The sequence below is a fragment of the Urocitellus parryii genome, unplaced genomic scaffold (genome assembly GCF_045843805.1).
Source record: "Urocitellus parryii isolate mUroPar1 unplaced genomic scaffold, mUroPar1.hap1 Scaffold_2350, whole genome shotgun sequence".
Lineage (NCBI taxonomy): Eukaryota > Metazoa > Chordata > Mammalia > Rodentia > Sciuridae > Urocitellus > Urocitellus parryii.
In genome coordinates, this window is record NW_027552402.1 from 99173 (window position 1) to 105197 (window position 6025).

Consider the following 6025-nt stretch of genomic DNA (forward strand, 5'->3'; position numbering starts at 1 on the left):
AGACCTCAAGGAGGGAGTTTTACTTTGTTAAACATAGGACCACAGAACACAAGGCTTGACAACAAGGTTAGGAGCCCTTTATCCTAAGTAACCACAGTTCAGTAGGTTTCAGAAAGAATTTCCGTAAAGAGTCTGACTCCCCTGTTGGTGTTTGAGTGAAGATCTTCAAGCCCCACCACTCCTTTCCCCTTTTGTTACATTCCAGGCCAAACTGAGGAGAAGCTGTATGTTCTCTCTTTGGTCCTACTTAGAACTTTAAACAGTTCGTGCCTTGGTCCATGGGTGGGAACTCCTACCCCAGATCCATCCTAAACCACCATGCAGCCTCAATCAAGTCTCTTCCCCTAATGTCTTCAAACATTGTTGGACTTGCCCTAAAAAACCTGCTCTGCTCTCCCCAGAAAGCCTCACTGGGTGAGCAATCAACATTTCCATACACTCACGTGCCAGGTGTTGTGATCAGTCTTTATGTCCAAACAGAAATTTTTTAGGGGATGGGTTACAGGGTTTCATCCTGTTCTTGCTGGGTAATCATAATAAAGATATTGGTGGTGACATTAATGTACCAGAAATTAGAATTTCTTCTGCTTTGAGAAATTCTTATCAATTATAGTAGTCTTGCAGACACATATTCACTGACTAACTTTCCTGCAAATCATTAATAGAAATGTTTAGGTAGAATAATTTAGTTTTGGTATATATAGTAAGGAAAAGAAGGGAGAGAACAGGATTGAAGTATCCCTATGGCCCCATTTATAAAAGTTGCAAAGAAACTCATGATTTCCAAAGGCAACAATTTGTTTCTTTTTTTTTTTTTTTTGACTTTCATTAAAGCTAGTTTATCTTCAGTGTAAAAACCTGGAGGTATAAACAAAGTTGAGACATTACATACAGTGAATTATTAAGGTACAATTCCAAACTTGCACAGTGCAGCATTTTAAACAAAGTAAATGGTCTCATTTCAGCTTTTACTATTAAGCATGATCCACATCTAAACCTTGAATATAAATTTCACAATATATAAACCCACTGAGAATTCTGTACACAAATACAAGTTATAGAAATTGATTTCAAATATAAATACACAAATCATCATGACCTTACATGTTATAACAGCTTGCTTGTCTACTTATTTTTCTATTGTAATTTTAAAAAATTATAGAAACATATTTCGATGCACATTCAACTGCTATGACAAGGGCCATGACCTTGTGCCTTTAAACCATACTTCGTGAAGTATAAAGCATCACACCACGCATTTTTGGAATGAAAATTACTAAGACTGAATAGGTGACTATAAATATTCATGTTATAATATGGTAACAAAAATAGTTAGCTCCATAGTGTAGCTGGGAGGCAATGGTGCAGATACGTGAGTGGAGGTTAGTGCTGGTTTAAAAAGGCCCACAGAACAAACGAGAAGTGGTAGCTAAGGAAATAATGTATTTTAAAAATCCCTACTGCAAGCCTAACACTGACCTCATTCACAAGACTTTTTTTTGGGTACTAGGGATTGAACCTAGTGGTGCTTTCCACTGAGCCACATCCCCAGCCCTTTTTATTTTTTATTTTGAGACAGGGTCTCACTAAGTTGCTTAGGGCCTTGTTAAATTGTTGAGTCTGGCTTTGAACTTGAATCCTCCTGCCTCAGCCTCCCAAGTTGCTGGGATTACAGGCATGCACCACCATGCCCGGCTCATTCACAAGACTCTTAAGGCAACAAAGACTGCATGTGTGTTTGGCCCCCAGATGAACAGATGTCGCCCTACCCTTCACCTGTCATCTTAACAGACCAACCTGGCTTGTGCATTAAGGTGAAATGAGCAAAATGATTGTAAGTACAGAAAACGATTCAGTGCAAATTAGAAACTTCTCTTTATCAATAGTTTCAAATTTTCTTATTGCCCTTGAGCAACTGAAAGTTTTTTCTAAACATCTAACATTCAAATGGTAATCTATCCTGGAGAGCAAATATATATAAAAGGCAAACATTCAATTTAAAATATTCTAATGTAGATTTTTTCCTTCTTTTGTAGGATTTGACAGGGTTCCAGTGAGCATGAAAACACTGGTCCTTACAAAGTACGCTTTCCTCCATTAGAATATAGATCGCTTAGACAGCAGACCCAAGGGGGCCAGGCATCGCTGAGTTTCTTTATGGCTTTTAAATCACTGAGGTATCATGTGATAATCATCACTTCTGACATCATGCTTCACTGCTTTCCTATGAAAGCCACATTCAAAAGTGACCCAGCCAGCAGCCTGTGAAGGTAATATTGAAGTGGGGCAGGGGGGAGTAGATGAGGTGCTGCTGCAAAAAAATACAGTCATAGGTGCTCCAAACCCTTGGCACATGATTAGCAGAGGGTGAAACACACTGTGTAGACACTGAGACTCCTGAGGAACAGAAGTTCCTCTGCGCAAAGAGATTCTGCCAGGTCAGCTGATAGGTTGAGCAGCAAGACACTGGACTATGTGCACCAAGGTGGGCAGCGGGAAGGGACAGTGACATGTGGCATGGAGCAGGCAAAGGAAAGACCTGGAGCTGTCAGCACAGGAAAGAGGGTGGGTGGCTACCCACCCTCACATACAATGTGATACAGTCTATGACACGTCCAGGAAGGTGGAATGGACACATCTGGGAAGGAAGGAGACCGGACTAAATGTCAGGATGAATGACACACTGAATTGCTCAGCTTTTCTACAGAGAAGGAGACAACAGAAAGGAAAAATGCTATTGGCAAAGTCATGTCATATGACTTACTACTTTTATCTCAATCTTTCAACTCGTAAATACCACAAAAAACTGAACTTGCTCCTTACTGAGATGGGTTATAGAGAACCCATTCTCAATGGCTGGATAAATTATATTGGCACAGAAAGGATTGGAAGAAAGTATCATGTCCAAGCACATCCTATCAAAGTTCTTTGCAGGTTGCATGTGATGCTTAGACCTCAGAAAATGGCCACAAACCTATGATGGGTCAAGTAGGAATTTCTTCCAATTAGTAATACTAAAGATATGATTTTAATTGCATAGTCTTTTGTAACCATGAAAAAAAAAAAAATAAGAACCCGATCTTTTCCTGAAGGCCCAAGTTTTCTCCAAGAGCGCCAGGCTAATGACCCTCCCAGCCTTAGCATAGGACCAGCCCAGGGATCAACTGTCCCATTCTCCCACAAGTCATTTTCACAATCATTGTGCACACAAGTCACACATCCCCTAGATCCACAAACTCATCTTCTCGTTTGGCCAGATCTTCTTCATCTTCCAAAGCTTTCCAGCCACTGGTGGGCAAGACCGGCTTAGATGAATGTCACTGGAGCAAAGCGAAAGGAAATAAAGAGGACAGGCGGGCAGAGTACCTCAGCAGGCAGGGGGCCTCTGCCTGGAGGGCCTCCTGGCTGTGGTGTCTCTCATCGATTTTCTCTTGTAAGCTCTGGACTTCCTCCATCATTTCCAAGAGTTTGCTCATCGTGGCCACTCTGCCACCACCTGGGATTTGGGCTTCTGGAATCCAGCGCAAGTAGTGCTGGCCCAGACTTTGATTTCTGGCCCCTCTACGCGAGGCAACAACAATCCATGATAGTCAGTAGGCTTGCTATGCCAGCTGTCATAAAACTCTCGAAAGTTGTCTTGCAGCTCATCAGAAGAATTAATAAGTTTACTAATTCTCTTGCCCAGAAGGTTTTTAATTAAATGATCTGTCTCTTCCCTGAAAAATCCTCTTTTGGGAGATGACTTCGATTGGGTGAGTGGCAAAGAAAGTTGTCGTTGGTGTTTAAAACGCATTCCTTTCCTTTGGCCTTTGTCCAGTTTTGACTTTTCCACATAGAGAGGGTTTTTGAGCAACATCTGGGCTTTGGGTTCAACCTGTACAGACCAATCCCACACGGTGAGCAGATTCAAAGGCTTGCTTTGTGTATCTGGGCTTTCTCTACCCATGTTAGTATCTTTTTGATGAGGTGAATTGAAGAAGAAGGTGCTAAAAATAGGTATGTAGAGGCTATCTGACAACACCGTCAGGTAAGTCTCTGTGAATTCAAATGCTGGGGAATGCTGGTGCACCAGCTGCCAGACACAATCTAAGAAAAGCAGGAACACAGGAACCTCCTCTTTGTCACTCTGGCGGAGATGGTTGCAGCGATCCAAGAAACAGTGGCCACCCATGACCCACTCCTTTTGGATGAGGCTCTGGAAACCAATCTTGGTTCGGCAGTGGGGGTCCATCATCACTTGCACCAGAGAGGAAAGGAGGCAGCAGAAGTCGGAGGCATTTTCCTCTAAAAGAAGAACGTTCATGTTTTGTGCTTCCATACATTCTATGATCTCTATTGCTTTTTTCAGGCAACGTCTGATTATGTCAAGCCAGCTGCTATTTTCCAAGAGCGAAAACCATTTTATGTCTGTGTCCCAAAATTCAGTACTGTTATCTATCAGAAATAGCTGTTTAAATTTAGAGTATGCCGTCTGGATTTCCTGCAAGGATATGAAGTTGCTTGATAGATCTTCAGTTTTAACAATTTCATAGGGTGGCCTATGGATGATCTTGTAAATTCCATCCAAGGCACTCTTCTGGATTTGCAAAACACCATCATCCTGTTCTTTGGGCAGTGCTGACATTTTCAAAAGGGCACTTCCATTGTGGCAGGACCAACACCATATTGGTATGTTGTGACCCTGAAAGCGTTGCATATCCTCTTCAAGAAGAGGGGTAGGGACAACAAAGTATGCTGGCAACCTCTCAGAGATTCTATAGCCTTCATTGACACTCACTGCTTTGTACTTCACATTGCCTTTTGTCCGTTCCAACTCCCAGCACCAGTCCTTAAGTGTTTCAAACATTACTGTCTGGTTCTTGGGATCAGTAGCTGTATTGTTTTGTGCAGCCGTTGCATAGGAAAACAGAAATAATCTCTTAAAAAGTATAGAGGTCTGGGTATGATGAATTATGCCACAGACAATCCTTTTGACTTCCTCTTCTTTTGTGTATCTCAGACAAAAGTGAAACACTCGGAGGTCTTTGCAGTGGATGATAAGTTTCTCAGGGTATTTCTTCAGTTGTCCAGAGAGAATTTTTTTTTTTCTCATCAAACACTCCATAAATCTGATCAACACAGTGGAGTGTAATGTCATTTTCTCCCATAACCTTATTCTTAAACTGAGTTTCACCATTATCCAATGCAGGTTCATCATCGCCTAAGAAGGCAATCTTGAAGTCTGTGCAAACAAGTCTCCCATAGACTCCACGCTGACAGGAATCTTCCTGCACATACTTCAGGACAGTGTTGGCTTCACAAAGCAGGTGTTCACCCTAAGTGAGCAAAGACTGGAGCAGCTCGCTTGCATGCCTGGATGCAGGTCCCACTCCCTTTTCCTGTGAGAGCTCCAGGATTTCCTCAGACACAAGAGGCACTGCAGCCTTCCACAGCATGACCACCTTGTTCTGGCTGCACACTGGCAACAAGTGAAGAGTTACTTCCTTCTCTGTTACTTCCTTTTCGTTTGTGTGAATTTCCTCCGGGCGCACGTACGGCACGAAGGAGGGCTTTGGCGCTTTGGTGCCACCGCCACGGCCAACTACCCCTTTCCCCAGCATTCCGCCGCTCTGGGAAGCAGCGACGCGCGGGAACTAAGGCGGCAGCTGGGTCTCCGGCTTGGGCAGCGGCGGTGGCCACTAGCACAAGCGGCCGGGGCTCCTCCCATTCCTAGAGCCGCGGCTGCCGCGGCGCCGCCCGCATCCAGCTCCTCCGCAGAATCCACTCGCCATAAATTTGTTTCTAAGAATTCAAAAGTTCAGCATAAAAAGTGGAAAACATTCAGTGAATGAGTAGCCTGGACAAATTCAAGGACTCAAATGGAATTTAGAAAATGACAATTAATAATGAAAGTTCTACTTCCACAGTCTTATCCATAAAAATCACTAGATTGGCACACAATGAACCAAATTCTAATCTTAATTTTTCAAAAGTGTGTGAGAAAGGCCACACACATCTCCTGAGACTAAGATATATTATGTCTTTG

At 42.8% G+C, this 6025-nt stretch overlaps 1 pseudogene; it reads right to left on the minus strand.

Moving 5' to 3' along the window:
• Nucleotides 1–2785: 2785 nt before the first annotated feature.
• On the minus strand, nucleotides 2786–5600 carry LOC144251827 (myotubularin-related protein 12-like; annotated as a pseudogene).
• Nucleotides 5601–6025: the final 425 nt, after the last annotated feature.